General features: G+C 41.3%; 1 protein-coding gene and 1 long non-coding RNA gene across 3 annotated transcripts in view; one reads left to right on the forward strand and one right to left on the reverse strand.

The window, feature by feature from the left end:
- STOX2 (storkhead box 2) overlaps nucleotides 1-24,421 on the reverse strand; it is a 222,435-nt gene that overhangs the window by 98,165 nt on the left and 99,849 nt on the right. The window lies entirely within an intron of this gene.
- LOC143669562 (uncharacterized) lies at nucleotides 47-20,894 on the forward strand. The gene is made up of 3 exons (XR_013168947.1): nucleotides 47-335; nucleotides 19,207-19,307; nucleotides 20,683-20,894. It is a non-coding gene; the product is annotated as an uncharacterized LOC143669562 (long non-coding RNA).

The raw sequence follows: 24,421 nt of genomic DNA on the forward strand, positions 1-24,421 counted from the left end.
ATCTGTCAGGCTTCTCATTTTCACCGAAAACACCCAGCGGCTGCGCTGGGACCGAGGCTGCAGCCCCTGCCTGGAGTCAGCGCCGGTGCATTTACATATTTTTAGGACGGTCCCTCCCCCCCTCGGAGGGAAGGAGAGAAAAACCTCAGGTGGTAACGGGAGCTCTGAGGTGCCCTGCCTCACCCACCTGCGCCAATCCCGAAGTAAGCTAGAGCCGAAGGGAGGGGGCGCCACTGCGAGCTGCTCCGACAAAGGCAAACCCCGGGGCACCTGGTCCGCGTCGCCTGGAAACGCAGTGGCCTCCGGCTGTTCCTCTCTTCCCCTCGATCCCCGGGGTAAGTCACTACCAGCCGCCTAAACTGCATTCAGATCCGCGGCTCCTCTATCCTGCACGGCTCTGCACAGCTGTTTCTGGTCCAACGACCAATCGCTAAAGGACAACACTGCGCGCGGTCGCGGGAGGGGAGGAGGGAGAGCTGCGCCACCGGGGCCCGGGCGCGGGGTGGCCGCGCGGCCCGGGGACGCGGAGGTCACGCCGAGTTAAAGGCGCACCTCCACACCGCTAGCCCCACCACACTACGCTGCTGCCGGTTTTTTGTTGTTATCGTTTGTTGTTGTTTTTAAAAAATAAGCCTATCACCCCCTTTAGGTATCCAAAAATGCTTTGGGCCATAAACAACAAGAAGGAATCTGATTTTCTCTTCAATATTCTATTATATATATTTTCTGCTTTTTTGCCATTTATGACAACGCAACGTTCAAAGTCATTTTTATGCTGCTGTTTCGTCATTCACAGGTGCCAAGATGCAGAGACGGGAATAGAAAATCTTTATGGGGATATGCTCTTACATCATCGCACAGCGCAGCAAAGAGCTGATAGTGCAATGAGCAGCAGGCTCTAAATGGTTAAGATTCAGGAAGTTCTAGCACAATCGGGCGGTATTCCAAGGTTTGAATCCTTTGGGGGCAGCAAGATTTCTCGGAGGGAAGAGGAGCCTGGTCTCAGACAGGGACATAGAATCTAGGGCTAGACGCTTCCGTTCCTTATATCCAGGCTACTCGCTGTAATGCCCCGCCAGTGTAACTAAGAGAGAACTCAGCATACTGGGATAAATAAATAATGTCATTAAGTACCGTATGGAACTGATATCTACAATAATCAAAATTGATTATCAACTGTAAACCACTAATGTTCAGTAGCATTTTTTTTTAAGTTAGGAAAGCACAATCTTCCAATAGGCACAATTTGCTAAAATGTCTTCTTCACAGTGAAGACTTCTAAGAACAGAAAGACTACAGGTTTATAAGCCACAGAAGGCTAAATGTGTAAAGGAGCATCAAAGTAATAAAAATAATTGTATTATTGCATGTCAGAGATTTTGACATTTAGGTATGTCTATTCAATTCAATGATTACTCAGCATCTCCTAGAGCCAAAACTGGCTATGTGAATGATTACAATATTATTAATTATGACATAAGTTAATGGCAATTGTAATATTCATTCATAGAGCAAATAATTATGGACTGCCTAGTATATGCAAGCACTGTGCTCAGTATTGGGCAAACAAAACATCACACATGGCCCCTGCTCTTATGCAGCTGATGGCCTATTAGGGAGAGGCAGTAAGCAAATAAATGCACAACTTGTGCGAAGTTCCATGAAGAAAGCAACCGCTATGGAAATAAAAACAGTTAAGCTGAGACCTGGAAGAGCCACCCAAGCAAAGAAGGATGGGAAAAGTGTTTCAGAAAGCAGGAACAGCATGCACAAAGGCCCTGAGGTAGGAAATACTGCTTCTGTTGGAAGAAGTGAAAGAAGGCCAGTTAGGCTGGAAATAGAGCAAAATAAAAGGAGAGATTTCTGATGAGGAAGGAAGCATGAACCAGAACATGCAAGGGCTTGTAGGCCATGTTGCATACTATTTTACATTCTATTCTCAGTGCAGTACTGACGAGTTTAAAGCAAAGAAGCAGCAGTGATAGCTGTAGAATTTCTCTACAGAAGGGGCTTAGAGGAGAGCATCTGTGGGAAGGGAGGGGGCAGCTAGGAGTTTCAATAGCACTTGACTTAAAAGTGAGAAAGTATTAACAGTTCATGTGTAAGAATCGAAGTGAGCTGATGAATATTTGGGAAGGAGAGCTGCAGCTCCCCTCAGCCCTTCTGAATGCCCGCCTTGCCAGGAAGTGATAGCCAGGGTCATTACTGCTAACAGAATGCCCTTGGAGTCATGGCCAAATAGCCAGACATGGAAGAATCAGGAGTTAAATAGCTTGGGCTAGCTGAATTGCTTCGGATGGTGTTTTAGTTTTCTAGGCAGCTCAAGCAACTACTGAGAAGTCACCTTAAACAATGGGAATGTATTCGCTTACGGTTTTGAGGCTAAAAGAAAGTCCCAGTCAAGGCAGGAAATATATAAATGGCACAGGACTGTGCTAACAGGTAGAAGGTGTCACTAAAAAAATAGCTAATTTTATTACTGTTTTTGATCCCTGAGGGAGGAAAACATTTTTTTTGGACCTGAACCCTTCCCAGGTTTTGGTCATCAATGGACCCTGCTTTGTATGGAATAACAAAACTGGCTGAATTCTCACTGAGGGACAGGTATGCTCCCAGTTAGTAACACTGGCACCCAGGATGCTCTTAAGTGGGAAGGCTGAAATGAGCAGCACTTACAAACTGGCTTTAAAAAAGGAACAAGTAGAGTGTGATTCAGAGCTGTGGTGTCTGGTGGCTGCCAGCACACCATGACCAGAGTGGAGAAGTTACCAGGATCAAGATTCAAGGAACTAGGTTACGGCCAAGAAGTAGATTTCTGTGTGCACTGCATGGAGGACAGGTTGTTGTGAATTGGTGTTTTTAGTCATACCCGCACACACTGATAACAAATTCCCTTTCTTTTATGGTCCTGGAAAACAAAGGCTAATATTAGGTAAACTCTGAATACAAAAAAAAAAAAAAAAAGTTTAAAAGCAAACCAGCAGGTGGATTTTTTATTCGGCGAGGATATATGTATTGGTTATTTTTCTCTTGGAACAATGAAATTGTCGAAAATTAAGAGTGCTAATGGACTGTTGACTTTTAGACATTATATATGATGCCCAATGGACGGAGGTGGCTGAAGGATGCACTGACTGAGAAGTAGACTGGCAAATGATGGTGTATACATATGATCAAATATTGTGCTGCTACAAAAAGGAATGAAGTTGTGAGACATGCAACATTGTGAATGAACCTGTGGGACATTTGATGGGGCAAAATACACAGAAATAAAAGAACAAATATCGTACAGTCTCATTTAGAAAATAATTATAAGAAAATTGGGGCCTAAGATTGTAAGCTCATGTAGCTGTCACATTTAGTCTGGAGTGGCAATTGTTATTTCCGGATTCTGAGAGGCTGTGCTACATATGTATAACCTGTCAAAAAGGGATAGGAACGAAGCCAATCAGCTCAGGATTAAGGTAGTTCAGAATCCAGGGTAAGGAAGACCTGGTCTGTGTTTTAGAACCTCACCTACTCTATGACACCAAAAGAATAAAGGTTTATTTTGTCCAGAACCTAAATTTTCTGTACCACATAATGCAACTCAACCTGTCTGGATAGATCATTTAAACAACCCAAAACACAGGAAGTCCAGAATAAGAATGAGGGCTTGTAACCCTGTATAGGCATAATGTAATGCCTGGATATATCTCAGAGCAGATATTCAAAAATTACTGACAAAGTCCCTTGAGGGATGGGAGAAACTATATGGAACTATTAAGCTTAACCACCAGGGAAACCCCTGATACTGTGTCAAACATAAGGGACACCCAAATCAATAGGCCAAGCCCTTGATCTTGAGGCTTACTCTTGTGATGCTTATTTACATAGCAGAGAAGCTTAGCCTCCTGTAGGTATGCCTAAGAGTTACTTCCAGAGGATCTCTTTTGCTGCTCAGGTGTGGCCTCTCTCTCTCTTTCTAAGCCCAACTCTGCAAGTGAAATCATTAGCCTCCCCACTATGGGGGACGTGACATTCAGGGGTGAAAGTCTCCCTGGAAATATGTGAGATGACGTCCCAGGGATGAGCCTGGTTCTGGCACTGCAGGATCAACAATGTCATCCTGACAAAAGGGAGAAAAGAAGTGTAACAAATAAGGTAGCAGTGGCTGAGAGAGTTCAAATAGAGTCACGCGGCTACCCTGAAGGCTACTTTCAAACAAGCTTCAGTTAGACATTGCTACCTATCATACTTTGCCAACCCCCAACCAAAACCATTCCTGCCAATCCTGAAGAACACCTAGGACAATATATAAGATTCTACAAAGGTTCCATGCACTAGGGTAACTTTCCAGAAAGTTACAACCTTCAGATGGGTCCCTGGATCAAATAAGTCCTGAAATGAGGAGGGGCCAGCCTCTCCAGAACCTCAACTATTTCCATCCCTCTATGCCATATAATCAACAATCCCTTCCAACACGAAAAAGTTAGAATGGGCATAGTCCAAATACCTAAAAAGAATGGGAGAAAGATCAAAGGAGATGGTGGAATTATACAGAGAAGGTAGGGTTTAGCAAATGAGTACGACTGCTGAATCATCATATTGATGTTTCTTTTAGTCGCCAGTGTATTGGAGCAGCTAATAGTAAAAACCTAAAATTGTGGAATTATAACCCATACCAAACTCTGATATCTGTTCTATAACTAATTTTTGTGGCGTGCTTTGAAATGTACTGCTTTTTTGTATATATGTTATTTTTCACAAAAAAAGGAAAAAAATGTTGATTTGATGATGATAAATACACAGCTATATGATGATACTGTGAACCACTGATTATACACTTTGGATGATCACATGGTATGTGAATATATAATATATATCAATAAAATTGCATTTAAATGTCTAAAAAAAAAGCAAACTAGCAGGGCCAAGTTCCACCCAATTATTACTGGAAAATGGGTTCTTCAAGGAGGCATTTGACTTTATAAAAGATCTGAAAAACATGTTTAAAGGTTTTTTTTTGTTTTGCTTTGAAGTTTACAGGCAATGAAGTTTTTGTTTTTTAAAAATGCATATTAACAAATATATTAGCAAACACTCTGTCTTAGATCAATAGCATCCTGCTTTTAATTTTTAATATACTATTAATGCATCAGTGTTCTTTTAAAAGCCTAATTAAAGCCAAACCTTCATTATTAAATTTAACTTATTTTAAAGAATGGAATAAACTTTACTCTGCATTTGGTCAAATTTCACCTGTCAATTTGCAGATGGAGCCATCTGTACCTTTCTGGTCCAGTCTGGTCCTTAGAACATTTCCAGGTGGATAAAAATGACTGCAAATGTGTCTTGCCTTATGACATACAACCTGAGACCTTAAAAAGAGGAAACAATTCTCTGCCAGGTCTAGAATCATCCATTTGCCCAATGCTTGACCCTTTGCCCAAGTCTTATGCTCTTCAAAGTCTGAAGACACACAGCTATGTTGGGTGCAGGACAATTCTCTAAATCCTGTCTGTGAGTGGAGGGAAGTCTCCCTCCTCCTGCCTCCCTTCACGGATTTCACAGGTTTCCCTACATTCAGGCTTAGCCAGGAAAACAAAAGGAACATGGGAACACGTGGTTAGGGGACAGGCTCTATTTAATCCTATGAAATTTAAATACCACTTTTCTGAATTAAAGAGAACCAAGGGGAAAAATCATAAGGAATAGCCAAAGAGGGAATCTTTGGTGACCCTTGGGTTTTCTCTTAGATACCCTCTGAGGGGTGGATCTAGGCAGCCTTGACCTGTCTGGGCACAGTACAGTGAACAAGCCATGCCATTCACTTTTTGACCCAGAGCTCACTAGAGGGAGGAAGGGGTAATATTTTTTTTTGACAGCAGTACTACCCATCATCTCTTAATGACTTCCAAAACATTGGAAAGGAAGCTGTTTTACAAGATCATTCTTTCTTATGTTGGTGTATTCCTTCTCCTATCTGATCTGCCTTTCTTTCCAACTTCTTGTTTTTCCATTTCATCAATTCCTGTGAAGATGAAAACACAAATTGTTCAAGGTGGGCATGGAGAACGAGGAAGAGCTGAGCTAAATACTGTGAGTATGTCAAATGAATGGGAAGGGGCTTTTCTAGAAGATGAGGAAAAGAGTTGGAGATAAATGTACCTTCTCTCTTTGTTACCTTCTCCAGAGGACAAAGGCCAAGCCACCCAAATGAGATGTCCATAGCTTTCCTAATCTGCCCTGTACTGTCCTGTCAAAGCCTACCCCCACTGTTGTGTAACACAAAGTCTGCTCTCGGGGCAGCCAGCCTCCAACGCCAGCCACCCAAACACCAGTCCTTTCCAACTATGTCAGTACTTCCAGGATTTCCAAATGGGAATATCTTTTCTGCCCTGCTTGCTTATCCCAGATAAGTAAAAACTCCATTCCTGTCTTAGAAAGTAACAAGGGGTTGGGACAAATACAAAGAGAACAAAATGAAGCCCAATTAGGGAGATACAGAAAAAGGTGCTATAGTTATGTGTACTAGGGAAGGCTTCTTGGTGGAGGTGGCATCTGAGATGGGACTCTAAGGATGGTTAGCATTTTAACTGACAGAGATGGTGCTCTATGGACGTGCCAGCTGGGGAAAGTAGCCTGGGTAAAGCCAGAGTGGTCAGAAAACTATGCAGAAATCTGTAAATAATCCTGTTTGGCTGAAGGGCAGGAAAATTTAGGGTAAGAGTGAGAGATTAAGCTGGAAAGCATATGGGGTTCAGTTCGTGGAGTGTTCAGGATAAGAGGCCAATTAAGTCTGTGCATAATTCAAAAGGAAAAAAGGAACATGGAAGACTTAAACAGAGGAGAGATATAACCGGAAATGCACCTAAAATTTTTATCCAGTGGGGATTGTCATTGGGCACAAGAGAACTTTTTTTCAGGTGAAAGAAATGTAAAACTAGATTGCAGTGATGGTTGCAGAACTGTATACATTTATTAGAACTCACTTAATTGAACACTTAAAATGGGAAAGTTTATGGTATACACATTATACCTCAATAAAGATGTTTAAAAAATTATCCCAGCAGTAGTATGGAGGATAACCCAGACTTGAGTTGGGGACTTGAGTTGAAAGACCAGTTAGTAGGCTATTTTACAGACACCTTTGAGATAATGCATGTCTGGATTTGAATTCTAGCAGAAAGAATGGAGAATATGGGACAGAAAGCATTGCCAAATTAGAATCTGCAGACCTTGAAAGGTGAAAATATTAGGGGATAGGGTTGGAGGGCAGACAAAGGACAGAGGGTCACAGATATCTCCAGTGTTTATAGAAACTGGGCGGTCATTTTAATTTTGAATCCTCCCTTTTCCTGAACTTTGTTGGATTTATTATTTATGCTACTTATTTTGGCTCCTATTCTCAGACTACTTCTCATCATTACATAATTCCTAAATATACACATACATTCATTTTCTTCTTGCTAATATAACTGTCAATCTCTCCATTGCCAACTTCATTTACACTTCAGTCCTTTTTTTGGTTTCTTGATTGGCTCTGTTTCCCTCTCTCTTTCCTCTTACAACTTCTCCCTTCCTTGACTTTTGCTTTGTGACTCTCTATGGGCTCTCCTCCTACCTTTTGATCAGATTATGCTTCTTTGTCCATCAGCCCATTAAATACTGGGTGCTCTCTGGATTCCATCCTCAGTCACTCTTTATTCTTATCCACAATCTCACTAGCTGAGGTCAACCCTCCTCACTGCTTTGTTCTAGTCCTATATATGAATGATTTCCAAATACCTCTCATCATCCCAGACCTCTCTCCTAGATTTCCATTGCCTTATTTCCTACTGCCAACTGAATATCTTCCTGGATACTCCATGCACAATCAAACTCATGCTATGCATCACCCAAAAGTTATCATCTAGACCCCTCTCCTTCCAACCTCTGGCTTCTTGGCTTAACATTTCCCATCATGGTGAAAGGTACAACTGGGCATCCAGTCTTGCAAAGCAAGGATGGGGCGATCTACCTCAACTGCTTTCTCTCTCTCAGTTCTCTCACACCCATCAAGCCCACCCGTACACTCAGTCAGTCAACAAGTTCTTGTGTTTTCACAAATTTCCTTTAACCCAGAAGGTCTGAAACAAAGCACTGGAGAAGGAAAGGTTATAAACAGAAAACCACTGTCATTTGTCAAAGGTTCATAAAAGGTAACATGAAAAATTCAATGAAATAAAATCATGTTTAAAAATTAACTTATTAAAAAATTTAAATAAAATTATGATGCAAACATCAAAATATGTTTTTCAACTAAAAATGGAAGTTTATAATCAGTAATTTGGTTCAATTTTAAATAGTTTAAGACAAAAATGAAACTGTAGGATAATAAGATGACTGTACATTTTAGACTATTAACTAGCATGGTTAAGCCCCAATTTACATGTGAATGCACTGGAAAATCATGAAAAATAGTTAGCCATCTTCTCTGATAAGGTCAGACACTAAGAATGAAGCAGTCTGGATTTATATTCTATAAACTTTATGTCAAAGATCACCTGAAATAATCCTAGAATCTGTTTTTATTCTGAGTATATCACATATTAGTAATATCTACTGCCCTCTTGTTTGGAAAATTACCTATGAAGCTCTTTTACCAGGCTTTCAAGTTGTTCTTCATAATTGTTAAAATATTTTCAGTGAAGTCTTCAGAAGATTTCACAATCAGGTGTTCAGCCAACTGTGTGTACCCCATCTGTTCAGCTTCACAATCATCTCTTTTACTTTGTTTCATTCTGAAGTACTGCCTTTGCAAATTACCATATATTACAACTCTATCTGCTCAATTGAAGAATCTAAATTTATATTCATAAGGCTTTAAGTAAGCAAAAATCATACCAAAAATGGTAATTTACAAGGCCAGGAGCAACTAGACACACTCTCACAGAGAAAAGATTTCCTCTAGAAAGATCTCATATCTTTAGAAACCCAAACAGATGAATAGCAGGCTTTCTCACATGAAGCCCTACAGCTTCAGAATGAAACAAGCATTGATTTGAGTCATTGCATCTCTTCACAAATTGAGTGAAAATGTAGAAATTCAGCTGCCTGGATTTACATGATTGACAATTTTAACAACACATTGAGTACATCTACAAATTTTTCATGCATATCTCAGGCCTATGCTGTGTAGACAACAGTGAGTAAATTTTGCTTCTCCTATTCTTGATATTCTCACAAGCAGTGGGGACAACCAAAGCAATAGGCCGAGCCCCCAATCTTGGGGTTTGTTCATATGAACTTAACCCCACAAAAGATAGGCTAAGCCTACTTAAAATTAGGCCTAAGAGTCACCCCCAGAGAACCTCTTTTGTTGCTCAGATGTGGCCTCTCTCTCTCAGCCAACACGACAAACAAACTCACTGCCCTCCCCCTCTCTATGTGGGACATGACTCCCAGGGGTGTGGACCTTCCTGGCAAAGTGGGACAGAAATCCTAGAATGAGCTGGGACTCAGCACCAAGGGACTGAGAAAACTTCTCGACCGAAAGGGGGAAGAGAGAAATAAGACAAACTAAAGTATCAATGATGGAGAGATTCCAGAGTCGAGAGGTTATTCTGGAGGTTATTCTTATGCATTAAGTAGACATCACCTTGTTATCCAAGATGTAATGGAGAGGCTGGAGGGAATTGCCTGAAAATGTAGAGCTGTATTCCAGTAGCCATGTTTCTTGAAGATGATTGTCATATAGCTTTCTCAATGTGACTGTGTGATTGTGAAAACTTGTGTCTGGTGCTCCTTTTATCTACCTTTTTGACAGATGAGTAAAACATACAGATTAAAAGTAAATAATAGGGGGAATAAATGTTAAAATAAATTTAGTAGATTGAAATGCTAGTGATCAATGAAAGGGAGGGATAAGGGGTATGGTATGCATGAATTTTTTTCTGTTTTCTTTTTATTTCTTTTTCTAAATTGATGCAAATGTTTTAAGAAATGATCACGATGATGAATATACACCTATGTGATGAAAAAAAGAATTTTCATATTGTATGTTGATTGGCTTTATTAATAAAAATTAAGGAAAAAATTTTGCTTCTCCTGCCAAGCTTTAATAGGTATAACAAGTTCTTTGCTGGACCACACAAAGCTTTAGCCACAGCAGGACACAATGTCTTCATGAACTTCTTTATTCAGTTCATATTTGACTAACCTCAAAAGACTAGCCAGAATCACAACAGCAGTAGGTTCCTCAGATTATACTGACCGGTGCCAACCTTGTCATATTCAGAAAAGGTCAACAAATTTGTAACTCCTATCATTTTATAAAGAAAAATGCAGAACTTATCTTCATGTTGAACAACTCCTTGGAGTATTTTCCAGGAGATAAACAGAGGACTTTTATGTGGTCGAAAATATTTTCATGATTGGTTCCCACCTCATTTTACAAAACTGTGAAGATCATGTGAGCTGTAAACCCATGTAACTAGCTTAGATAAACTGCAATAGGTAGCAATATCGTAAAAGTAAAGGAAAGGGGGTACAAGGGCAGTTCAGTGGTAGAATTCTCGCCTGCCATGTGGGAGACTCGAGTTCAATTCCCAGCCCATGCACTTCCCAAACAAGCAAGCAAATAAGCAAAAGATGCCACAAATGGTGCTGCAATAACGGGATAGTCCCATGGAAAAGGAATGAAATGTGACCCCCACCATACAGTCTACAAAAAAAATAATAAAGGAAAGCACAGTGCCTCCCACACAGAGAGGGCCTCCACCTGCCGGTGGTCAGCACATATCCCTCAGGACATGCTGATGGCCTCATCTAGCACAGGTCCTGTAAGACTTAATATCCTTTGTACTTCTTACTTAACAGATCCATGTAAATCTAACTTCTAACGTTTCCTGCTGGTGCCCTCAATGCCTCACCTAGGGTACTCCTCGAGATGTATGCACTCCACCTTGGAGACCGCTGCTTCAGACATACTGAACTGTGCCCAGTCCTCGACAATGCCATTTTGGATCCCCACACCTTTTTGGAAGCTGCCATGTTTGCCTAGTGTGCTGTTCTGAATTCGTGGACCTCAGAAAAGCCATGTCCTTTAATCCTCATTCAACATTGCTGGGTGAGAGTTTTTTCATTATCCATGGGGATGTGACCCATCCAATTGTGGATGGTAACTTTTGATTAGATGGTTTCCATGGAGATGTGTCTCCACCCACTCAGGGTGGGGTTGCTTACTGGAGCTCTTTAAGAGGGAACCATTTGGGAAAGAGCCACAGAGCCCAGCAGCCAGACACCCTGGAGATGAAACAGGAAAATGCCCCCGGGGGAGAGTCATTAAACAAGAAGCCTGGAGAGAAGGCTAGCAGACATTGCCATGTTTGCCCTGTGCCTTTCCAGTTGAGAGAAACCCTGAACTTCATCAGCCTTTCTTGAATGAGGGTAACCTCTTGTTGGTGCCTTAATTTGAACATTTTTATACACTTGCTTTAATTTGGACATTTCCATGGCCATAGAACTGTAAACATGCAATTTGACAAATTCCCCCTTTTAAAAACTGTTCTGTTTCCGGTGTATTGCATTCAGGCAGCTAGCAAACCAGAACACCTAGGATGCCTGTTGCCCCCTTGTACTTCTGGAAAATACTCATTCACCCTTCAAGGTTTAGATTGAGGTCACTGCTCTGAAAAGCTTTCCATCTTCTCCCTCCCACTGCACTGCTGAGTCAGAAGCCCTTGCTCCATTTCTATAACAGTAACAGCCCTTCCTCTTGCAGTGCTTACGACATTTTTGTTCACGGAGCAGATATTCATTGAGAACTTGCTTTGTGCCAGCAATGGTTACAGATGCTAGGGATACAGAAGTTTAAAAAGAAACAAAATAACAACAATAAGATTCTTCTGTCATTACAGAGTCGACATCCCAGTAGGAGGAGACAACAATTAACGATTAGTAAAGGATAGAATATATTAACTATTAAATAGTGGTAAGTATAAATCTAAACACTAAATAGGGATAAGTACAATGGAAGAAAATAATGAGATTGGAGGATTTCAACTGGAAGTAAGGTAGCCAAGGGAGGCTTCACCTTATTAATCATTTTACTCATACTGCCTTTCAAAAAAGTAAATGTTTGCCATGGTACGCTAATTTTAGTTCCTCTTCAGTGCCTTATGTGTTGCTGTGTTCCTAGCAGAGGTACAACAAATACTCATGGAATTACAAAGTAGATTTAGGATTGTAAAGGAACTAATTTTTATATCTACTTCATTTCCTCTCATTCCCAACTATTTGCCTGACTTCTTGTAGTTACGGGATAATAAGTGATGCCTTGTTCTTACATAGGACTTCACAGTTTATTGAGTCTCATAAAATCTGAAGTGAGTGAGGCAGGGAGTGTTCTCCTAATTAATGATGAAAAAACTAAGGCTGGAGGCCAATACATAGTTTACCCAAAATCATACAGAGATTGAAGAACTAAAAATTCCATATTTGAGATTCCTAGCTCAGGACTTTTTCTGTCCACCCCGCAGTCCCGGTAAAGCCTGATGGTGAGCCACGTGCTGAATTTTAGATTCCTCTTGTTCAGCCACACATCTGGAGGAAGTTAAAAGGACAATTTTTGTAACTGTTGTTTGCGATTTCTGAATGAAGGTCATAAAAATCTTTACATTGCTAGAGAAGTCAACAGAATTTAAATTCATCTTATTGATACATTTTTATGAAGATATGTGCATGGAAAATAGAAAACAAATTTATTCCAATGACTCAAATGGCTCCCTCAGTTCATTTATACAAATGATACGTGAGACTTAAAGACTTAATCCACATGGTTCCTTCAGACTAATCAATCTTGAAAGTTTTCTTTTCTAAATTCAGTATGCAGGTCACGACAGTACAGCTTCCCAAGCCAATGAAAATCACATTATAACATAGACGGATTTTAAAGGATAGATTTTTTCCCCCAACATGTGGCTTCCTGTAATTTAAGGAAATGTTATACATTAACAATTAAAATCATATATCAAAAAAGAAGCACAGCTCAAATAATCTTCTGTTTTATCAAATTACATACATTTTTAAAAAATGACCTGGATATTGAAATTCCAGATTCTATTTGAGACTAACTGTTTCAACTCTCAGCAAATTATAGGATATTAATGTGGAAACATTAATAATTACTGTATTTTAACTTTCATTTATAGAATGAAAATGCTATTATTTAATCATTGCTAAGTCCATAGGAAAGTTTTTTTTTGTTTTTTTTTTTAACATGGGCAGGCACCGGGAATCGAACCTGGGTCCTCGGGCATGGCAGGCAAGCACTCTTACCTGCTGAGCCACCGTGGCCCGCCCAGGAAGGATTTTTAAAAAAAAAAAACTCCATGTCAATGTTTAGCAGTTTTAGTAATTAGGCTTACATATAATAATCTCATCTCATCTTATTATTTGTTATGTATTTTAAAGGTGCTGTGATGCTTCTGTTTAAAATATAAAGGGTTTTCTTTTCCAGACCTTGCACCCAAAAAATAAAATAAAAATAAACATAAAATACAGGATGGTGCGACAGTGGCTCAGTGGCAGAGTTCTCGCCTACCCTGCCGGAGACCTGGGTTCGATTATCGGTGCCTGCCCATGCAAAAATAAATAAATAAAATATAATATAAAGGGTAAACTATAACCTAACAACAGTTTGCAGTAGCTTTCTATAGGGTTATCACATTGTTGATCACTCAAAAGGGACTGAATTACTTTCAAATTTACAGGATAGTTGCAAAAATAATACAAACCCTATACAGAGAACTCTAGCATAACCTGTGCCGCACCCCCCTACTCCCAGGTACCAAGACCCACCAATTTGAACATTTTGCCACATTTGCCTTGTCATTCTTTCTACCCATTTAACTATCTATTTACTTGTCTGTTTATCAATCCATTGTCTGAACACTTGAATGTAGGTTGTGTCATCAATCATGCTCCTTGAATATTTAATACTATCACATACATTTCATTAAGAACAAGAATATTCACTTATGCAGCCACCTTAAGTGCAGTAACGAAGTTCAAGTAATTTAATATGATAGAAAGCTCACATAGTCTTTTTTCCAAATTTTCATATATCCCAATAATGTTCCTTTGAGCCTTTTCTCCTCCCTTACAAGGTTGCATCCAGGATCATGCACTGCATTTAATTAGCTGAGCACCAGATACGTACATTTGAGTCTTTCATATGGGAAATTTTCACTGCTCCTTCCTTGAATACTGTCTCTGCACATTTTTCTCTTTCTTCTCTTTCCGGGACTCCCACAATGCATAAATTGGTACGCTTGATGGTTTCCCCCAGGTCTCTTAGGCTCCTTTCACTGTTCTTCATTCTTTCTTCTTTCTTCTCCTCAGCTTGGAGATTTCAGTCGTTTTACTTTCAAGTGATTACTGATTCTTCTGCAGCTCTAATCTACTGTTGAATCCCTCGAGGGAATTTTTAATTTCTGCCACTGTGGTCTTCAGCTCTGTTTGGTTCCTTTTCATAATTTCCATCTCTCCACTGATATTCTCCTTGTGTTCATCCATCGTTTTCCTGATCTCCTTTAGTTCTTTGTCCATGTTTTCCTTCAGCTCTTTGAGCACATTCAGACTATTTTTTTAAGTCTCTGTCTAACATGTTTCAGATGTGCTCCCCCTCATTGATGGTTTCTAATGCTTTAATATTCTCTTTTGCCTTGGCATGTTTTGTAACCCTCCATTGAAACCTGGACATTCTGATATTTTAATGTGCTATTACTGGAATCTAGACTCTGAGATACCTATTCCTTAAGCTAATATATGGATAGTGTTATGGGCAGAGCTTTCCTTGAACGACAGGCATTAAAAAGAAAAAAAACCCCACCTTTCCTAGTTCTTGCAGCTTGACCTGTGCAATGCTCTCCTTCAGTGCTTCTCCATGCAATGAGTTTGGAGAACAGAGCCAAGCCAACACATGGGGGCCTCCTGGGTGCTTTCTACCCAAGTGCCTTGGGCAAATGCATGTGGCCCTGGAAATTCCTCTTTGACCTGGTTCTGAATGTCCCTTCTTCTGTGGGAAAGTTTCCTCACATCTTGGGCACTGCACTCCGCATCCTACAGCCAACCATCCCTTGCCCCAGGCAGCCCCACTTGACAGTTCTCCCACATTCTGTAGAAGAGCTTGGGGAGCTGCCTTCTACACACAGGGCAAGTCATGAGATGATGAGTCCCACAGGCCACCACCAGACAGCTTGGGCCATACCCACATGCTCCCAGTATGTGCAGGAGGGTAACTGCTCCCTCCGGATCCAGGAATCAGGGATCCACAGTGGGAGAGCAGACTAGCTTTGCCCCAAGCTGGTGGGGGCAGGGGAGGAGCCAGCCAGGGTCCACAAGTTCCTACTCTTTCAAGTAGACTTTTTCTTGATGTGGTACCCTGTCACTGCAGTCCTTTAATTGTTTCCTGGAGCTTTGAGAATGATATTTCTGCCAGTTCTTGCTGGTTGTTCAAAGCTTCTGTGGGGGGACCCAGTTAGAACACTTTTTAAGTGAAAAGGATGTTATTCATTGCACTAGGACAAAATGCTTAAAACCAGTACCATCTTGGACAAACCAGAACATACTGTTAACCTATTTTTTTGTGAAATGAGGCTAGACAAAAAAATATAGATTTTACTTTACAAGAGAAACAAATGACTCTCAGTGAAAAGATAAGAAAAATTGTCAGTTAGAGCAAACATTTTCAAATGCAAAATAATTGTGTTTTGGGACATCTCTATCTACTGTTATCTTGCACTGGACAAGAAGGTGAGGGCCCAAAGGTCTGCAGCAAAAGTTTATTTTTTTGCAAAACATAATGAACTGGTTATGCTCTGGTCCAATTCCAACACTGTTTAAAAAAATGGCTAAGGTAATTGAACATGATGGCGAGCGCTTCTTGTAACAAGAACATGAAGTCCAGTATAACTCACATGTTCCAGACTTACTGTCCTCTCATTTTCAAAATTCCCACAGGGACTGAGGGAACGCAGTCCTAAAGAGGTCACCTCTGGCTTCCTCCTATCTGACAAGCTGAGGACATGGGTAGAGAGGGAAAGGAAAAGGGCTAAGGCTAAACAATTTACACTTGGAATCTGCTTCAGAACACAAATGAGGCTGGACCTAAGAGCTCCACATGGTCTCAGCCTGCAGTCAGGAGTCAGTGTGAACACACTGCTGTGTCAGGAAACAGCTTTGTGACTATCTCTCAATAGTAAAGAGGGTAAATATCCTAGAAACGGGAAAAGGAAGAAGCTACACAAATGAGACATAAGGTCTTAAAGTAAAGGGGAAGTTGAACTCAGAGAAATGGTGGGGCAGGGTTTTGTTCCAAAACCTCAAGACTGATTTCCAGAGGCTATCTGATATGGCTTTCTGTCTGGACATTTCCAGCTCCTGGAGAAAAGCCTTTCACAGACTTTTTTCAGAGTCATTACACGTTTTTAAGCTTTAGTTATTTAAGTTTTAGGCATAAAGGAATGCATCCATGTTGGGTATTGACAAATCAATGTATTCATGGGGTAAGCATCTATATGTTAATGAGTAGGTAACAATTTCACAGGTGATAGTTTTTAATTTAGATCCTGCAACACGGGAAAAGTAATTGCTTTGGATGAAGTGACTAAATATGTCCTAAGTGTGTATCAGTTATGAGATGGACAACAAGTTTGCTTTCACAAGTGATTACAGACTTGTTATCATCACCACCACAACCTCAGCAACTAGCATATACAAGTTTCAGAGAGAGCCATTTTCTGCACTTGCCAGGCTAGAAGGAAAGTTTAAGCTCTGGCTGCCCTTGTGTTCCACCACAGTGGTCACAGTTGAGGAGCAGCAAAGCTGGTTAGGACCCACGAAATCAGGGAAAGGGCTGCTCGCTGCATTGGGTACAGCTGGGGAGCTCCTGGGAGCAGTTCATGGGCCCAGGACAAGAGAACAGAGGGACAGCTCTCTGGAGCACCCTTCCAAAATTTTGTTGAGGGCAGGATTTCCCCACAAACATCTTGCTAAGACAATAGAGTGCAGGGGTTAAAAGCGATCACTCTGGAGTACAAACGTCAGTCTCTGAGTGCCAGTATCTCGACTTCCTAATTATGTGCCATGTTCTATAAACTCATTTTCCCTCATGAAACGGGGGGGGGGCCAAAGTACCTATCTAAGCCAATCGTCTGGAGGATTAAATGAAAGAATACTCACAAAGAGCTAAGAAGGTCTCTGGCAATTAGTTAGTACTCAATAAATGCTAAGGTAATTTAATTTTTAAATGAATATCCTGTATCTGGTCCAAGGCTGAGTTCACAGACAACTTGTTCAACGGTTAAACACTAGAAACTGAAAAAAGTTCATTATTCCACATTGATCATTGATTTTAAGCTCTCTTGTTCTCTTTCTCTCTCTTAACTTTCTCCTTATTCTTTCTGTGATTACCTTTGATATTTTAAGAAGCATCCTTAGTTTTTGAAAATCTAAACAATCCCTCGCTCAACCATTCTCCCAAACAATACATAGACCTTAGAATGACACAACCCTAACACATACACGCACACACACATGCACACACACACAGACACGCTGTTATTATTGTCCAGTGTTTAACTCCATTCCTTGCTTCCTTCCTCCTTTCCTTTCTTCTTTCCTTCCTCTCCCTCCTGTTTCATTTCCTTCCCTTCCTTTACCCCACGTTTCCTTCCAACTTTCCTTCTGTCCTTCTGCCCTCTCTTCCTCCACCCTGTTATTGTTCTGAATAGTCAAACTTTGTTGAGATGTTTGACTTGTTTACAGGCCAGTTCCCTTGGTGGGGCTGCATGCTAGCTTAATGATACTGAACTGTGGCTGGAGCTGGACTTGTGTTTTACGAGGTTGAAGAGCCAAAATATATATATATGATTTAATATTTCACTTGGAAATTTTTAGATTTTCTTTTAATCTAGAGGTTTTCATGATATATATATATATATATAGTCTACCCTGTGGCTGGAAATGAAAGCAGCTCATTTTTCCTTTTTCCCTTAATAATCAATTATAAAATCTGACCTTTTTTTTCACTGAAAAAAGAAGAAAATAGAGGACATTAAAAGAAATGCACACATCTACACATCCTTTTTCTATTTTCACAATCTACCAATTATAACATGGTTTTCTCTCTATTAAGTCAGCTTAAGGCAGCATGCCCCTTGGGACCTCCGGAGAGAGCACCCACATATAGGTGCAGGATGCAGGGCTTAGGGGTTGGTGGGGAGTGACAGAAAATATGCAGTACCAGTAATTAAGGTTCTTACACTCACATCCTGTTTCTGCCACTAGCTTCCTTTGCCACCTTGGGCAAATGTCACTTAACTTCTCAGAGCCTGTGTCTTTTTTCCTCTTTAAATCTCAATGTGGTCCTAAGGAAGACCGAAGGTTCTGCTGCAGAATAAATGTGGGAAAGAACATTGGGATGGAAGTATGGAAACCTGAGTTCTAGACCAGGCTTTGGTGATTCCTAATAGTGAATAACCACTATGAGTCTCAATACCTTCATTTAGAAATGGTGATGATTGCCTTAGACAGCTTCTAGGTCCATTTCTCTCTCAAATTAAATCTCATGTCATTCTAATAAATACAAACCCACTTTGAAACCTATGTAAAGTACTATTCAAATATAGGGTAACTCACTTTTTAAATTAAAGCTCAAGTAAATAATGATGTCTTTTTTTTTTCTATTGCTTGGTGAATTTAAGATAATAGCATAGCAAGTTATGGTGACATTTATTTTTGAATAATAGGAATAGTAAAAAGAAGTTCTTAAGAACTGAAGGTTGCTAAGCTAGGCATTGTTTGGTTATGTCAGTTTAGTGCTAAACACAGAATTTGAAGTCAGATCTCAGTTTAAGGGGCCTCTACTACCTCTGTGTCCTTGGATAAGCTATTTAACCTCTGTAAGCATCAAGCATCTCATCTTTAAAATGGGATCCATAATAATACATAAGTAGCAAGACTAAATAAGATACTGTATGTAAGCTCTTGGATCAGTCTGACACATAGAAAGCTGAAAGTAACTGCCAGCTACAAAACCTTTATTGTCCTTGCTATGGAAAACAATAGAAGAAATAAAATAAATAAAATGGAATGAAACTTAAAGTTTGAAAATTTTCACTAAATATTTATTTGACTTCTATCTAAAGTTCTTTTGTTCTATTGCTTTATTTCCTAAAGAGAAAACGAAAAATAGAAATAAGAACCTGGCTCTACTTTCGTCTCTGCTAGAACAAAATACTGTGGTCTGAAGAGAACACACCCCATCAACAAGAGCTCAGGTATTTCTGCATCTCCACCACTGATCCTTGGTTCCTCCACACAGGTGCAAACCACAACTACCGGTTTTGAAATCTCTGAAGTGTTGGCTTGTGCATCTAACCACGGCCTGCCTCACCTTCCCGGGCTGGGAATCCTACCCATGTCATCCTTCACTGCCACCTTCAGCCTACTCCAGGCTTTGGGCTACCAGGTCCTGCATCAGCCCTAATTTTACTTAGCACATGGCAAAAGAGAGGACAGGCACTAGACAACAAGGCATAAAACAACGGCATCTGAATAAATAGGCAAAGGAGAAAAGCACTTGGGTGGTCCACAGCATGGAGTAGGGATGAATCTAAATTTAGGGTGGAGTTTCTGCAGGAGAGGGGGTGGCAATGCCACTACTAGATTAGGAAAGCCAAAAGAAAGTAGTCAGCATATCTCCATCAAACTAGGGAGACTTAAAGGAAGAGGTGAGAAAGGAAACAAATTAGCGGGCTGGGAAAACACAGTCTCTGGAACAGGAAGCTTAGTAAATGGCAGGAAGTCGAGAGAGAGGCCTGGAGAAGAGGAGAGGTGGGTAGTGGGCCTCATGGGAAAGAAAAGCAAAAGATATGGACCTGGACATGGAGTGAACCCCTAACATGCTTCTGCAGACCTTACACAGGTCCTTGACTGTGCCACTCCTTCAGTGCTGATGTTTTCAGATTTGAGGTTGCTGTGACATGTGGAACAAGGAAAAGTCTACCTTCACAAAGGGCCAACTTTGCCAAGTTACTGTTTTTTGCTTTCACGGTTTTGTTTGCTTAAATATCATTGAAGACAGTCCTTTGACTCCTTCAGATTCCTAAATCAAAGCTGGATTCATTAAGAAAAAAACATAAACCAACTGAGAGATGGCCCAATAAAGTTTCAAGAATTGCCTTGGCAGGTGATGAAAGCAAAACTTCCTTTTTGGGAGAAACTGTTCATATCAATTCCACAGGAAAGAAGGCACCTTGTTTTCCATGCTCCAGAGCTGAGGAGTATTTGCCACCTTCCTTTGCACAATGCCCCATTAGCCCAAGGAACAAGTGGTAAATCAGCTCTGCTTTCTGGCATAACTGCATGGTTTGAGCAATAGCCAAAGAATGAAGTGGCGAGAGGGGGTGGGAGTAAAGTAGGGCTTGAGAGGTTTAACTCTCATTAACAGGAGGGAGAGTGCCTCATTTCTGTGCAGACTGCATGACTCTTTAGCTTCTTCCTTGCCAAGTTCCAGGGCCCATAAATAAGTAAGTCAGAATAAGAAGTAACCCTGAGATTGGCAAATAGCAGGCAGGAGAGCCCATCCAGGTCCCACTTAGGCTGTGCTGTCTCAGTACCAGCCCTCAGGTTTACAAAGGCCTCTTTCCACAGGCTCCTTGAAGGCCAGAAGCCTCAGTGGTATAGAGCTCAATGCGGGCTCAATGGTATCTGGGATCCAGGTGAAAATGCAGAGAGGAGCCTCTGGAGCCAACCTGTGCAGGTAAAATGCCCACTGGGCCCTGGAGAGCTGAGTGAGCCTTGCTGGGCCCCAATTTCCTCAACTGTTAAATGGAGTTGACGATAGTCTTCCTAGGGTGGCTGTGTGGCTGTAAGACTTAAATAAGTTACTATACATGAACAGCTTAGAATTGTTCCTGGCACAGAGTAAGCACTGTCAACATGAACCACTAGCATCATTCAATCTAAGGGGGGTCTTGCTTGGAGCCTTGAAACCTCTCACTTTGAAAAATGAAGTTGTCTCAGGAGAACACAAGAAATAAGAAGATCTCCAGTGTCATATTCTTGCCTCATGGGGCTGGAGGATACAGATGGGCGTGAGATATTTGGCTGCCATTCTAAGGCATTAAAAAGTGCAAGGGCCTTGGAGCCTGAACTGAAGTCCTGGATCTAACACTTATAAGGTGCATAACCACAGGCAAACTCCAAAATCTCTGCTAAGCCATGAATTCCTCAATGGTTAAATGGGGGAAACAGCACTATCCTAATGTTGCATGGATAATAAACATGAACCTGAATGCAAAGTGCTCAGCAGAGTGCCTGGTTCCAACTACTTCAGTGTTCAATCATTAGTAGGAATCTGTAATACTATAAAGGGGGAAAGGCAGGGAGGGTCTTGAGGAGCTCCTACAGTGGCTTTGTGACAATTAGAGGGAAGAAAAGAGTTTCCTTTCTAAGACATATTACTGCATCTCTCCAAAAATTGTTATAAAAACTATAAATCTATCAAGTCTCTGAAGTGAATGGTGTCCCCTTAGATATGGCATCCTTGTGCAAGACAGGACCGGAGGGGAAGGTATGGCCCTGAGTTGATCCACCATGGAAAAGGCTCACAAAGGCTTCCTCCTGCAGGCACCTTGAATATACAGAGAGATACCTATATATCAACATGGATGGGAGCACATCTTTCAAGCACTTAGCGTTATTCTTTGCACATAGAAGGTATTTAACACATATTTGCAGGAGAGAGGGAGAGCAAGAAGAAAGGAAGTAGTGGGAGCTGTTCCTAGAGATTGCTGGTTCTAAGTTCATCTGATGAGATCGATGCCATTGCTTGAGGAAGTTTGGAAGGAAAAAGCCCATTCTAGAGAAAGAGGGAGTGATGGTTCATTTTATGGGTCAGTTTGGCTGGGCTACAGCACCCAGATATTTAATCAAACACTAATACAGATGCTGCTGTAACAGTATTTGTAGATTTGGTTAACCTCTAAAATCAGGAGACTTTAAATAAAGGAGATTGCCCTTGATAATGTGGGTGGGCTTCAGGCAGTCAGTGGAAGACTTTCAGAGCAAAAACTGAGGTTTCCCAGAGCAGAAGGAATTCTACCTCCAGACTGCAGCACGAAACCCCTGCCTTAGTTTCCAGCCTGCTGGACTGCCCTACAGCCCTACAGACTTCACACCTGCCAGCCCCCATAAACACATGAACCAATTGCTTAAAATAATCTCTCTCTGTCTCTGTCTAGTATATATCCTTATATATCTATATGTCTATCTATATAGCTATAGATAGATATAGATATAGATATAATTCTATTGGTTCTGCTTTTTGGAAAACCCTGATCAATACAGACGATCAGAAGAAAAGTCTTTGCTGTTGCCTCTCCTTTCCTATGTGTTAGGTCAGGGGAACAGGGAAGGTCACCATGACTCGAGCTCTGTAAAATGTGCCGCCCCTTCTAGACGTCACCTAACCCCTTTGCTTAAAAACCGCCCGCACCAGGACCCAGGACCCTACCTGGAGTTCTGTGAGCTCTGCTCGGGAGCGCAGGAATCAACTCGCTCACTCTAAGGTTTCTTGGTCTGCCTCTTTTTCGCCTCCTAAACCTTACACTATGGACAATATCTCACCCTACTAATACTTGCTTAATTCTGGCCTGCTTCATTCTATCTTACACCTGGGAAATGCCACAGGACACACCCTTTCTCATGTACCCCCTAAGCCCTCAATGGACTCATAGACACATAGGCAGGATTTATTCTCTCTTAAAGTTTGTGATATTGAAAAGTCCTCTGGTTTAGAGACATTCAGCTTGTCATAGGCACAAGGCCCATCTCCAAGGATGCCTTCCCTATTTCCATCCTTTCTGCCTTGTAACAACCAATCCCAGTTGTCCTTATTTTGCTTCGTCTACATCGGCCAACAACCACCTGAAAGCCCTGTCGTGGCCTTCTGAGCTCTGCATCTGCAGCTGGTCCTTATTTCCTCCCAGAACCCCCCGTGCCCACTCTGTCACTCGGGCCCCAATCTCTGCAGACACGTAGGCTGAAGTTAGTGGAGGGTCATGGCCTCTCTCCAGCAGTCCCAGGGGGTAGGGGCTGAGGAAACACATGTTAACACTGGAACTATAGATGTGTTTTTCCATAAAAACATTGCCATACATGGAGTTAAGTACGATTCTCCATTGGTTTTAAGCATTTGGCTATTGGTCATTTGTAATAAATGATCTTAAAAAAATATATCCTTTTTAAGAAAGGCTTTCTACAGACCCTGTAGTCAGAGGATAAGGCCCATTTTCTGGGGATTAAACACCAACCAGCCTATTTCAAGAGCAAGACCTTGGATAAATGGACTATAAGTGAAAGGAGATACAGAAACTCTACTCATCCATCAGGCTGGATGTTGACATTGTTTAGCTTTCAGAAGCTGAGGCGTTTCCTCTTCCTTCCTTAGCACCACTAACAAAGCAAATATGAAGCAGCCCGGCGAGAACACAGCTCCCATAGAGGGAGAAGATCCATTTGTCTCCTTGCACAGAAATCCAAATCACCATAACTCAAACCCGAAAGGAGGCCACAGGCAGGAGGCGATGACCACAAAATGCAGGCCTTCGGAGAGCTGAGCGCTCAACCTGGTACAAAGGTGGTGCCAGCTACAGCATACATCAGCTCTGTCACCTCTCTCTTTTCTGAAACACTTCTCCTCTCCAGACCAAAGTCAACAGCAGAGAGAAAAGATTAAACAAACACACATGACCAAGGTGTGGGGCAGGGGGAGGGAGGTAGATTTTCAGCAAATCACAAGGTGCATCTGGAGTTCCAATTGTCACATGACAGTGGTTTTTATTAGGCCCCGGAAGTCGGTCTGACCTAGATGCAAATATTAAACTTGTTTCAGATCACACTTCTCTCCACTGTTGGGTTTCGGATGTCTGATGACAAGAAGGCAGCACAAGCACAGTGGCTGTTAGGTTTTCTCCCTCCCCACCAGCTGATATTTAGGCTCATGAATGCCACTTTCAGGAAAATCCTCCTTCCTGGTTCTCAGTCCCAGGACCCAGTCTCCCTACCTCTTGCTCTAAGAAAGAAAACGTCTCCTGTGGACATTTCTGATTTTAGTTAGCGTAACAAAATTCATAGTTTCCTCATTACAGTGATGGGGCAATTTTTGTTTCGTACCCTATACTCTGCCACACAAAACTCAATACCCGTCTGAATGTATACCCAAACTCTGCTCTCGGCTTCTGTCACCAAAGAACTTGACCATGGAAATTTAGAAAGAGGAAGTGAAGAAATGAGAAGTGTGTTATCCACCATACCCCATCATCACGTTTCCCCTAAAATGCTTCCCTGGAAGATCATTTGCAGTGAATGGAACGTGTGTCTAATCATC

Source organism: Tamandua tetradactyla, chromosome 26 (genome assembly GCF_023851605.1).
Source record: "Tamandua tetradactyla isolate mTamTet1 chromosome 26, mTamTet1.pri, whole genome shotgun sequence".
NCBI classification, from domain to species: Eukaryota; Metazoa; Chordata; class Mammalia; order Pilosa; family Myrmecophagidae; genus Tamandua; species Tamandua tetradactyla.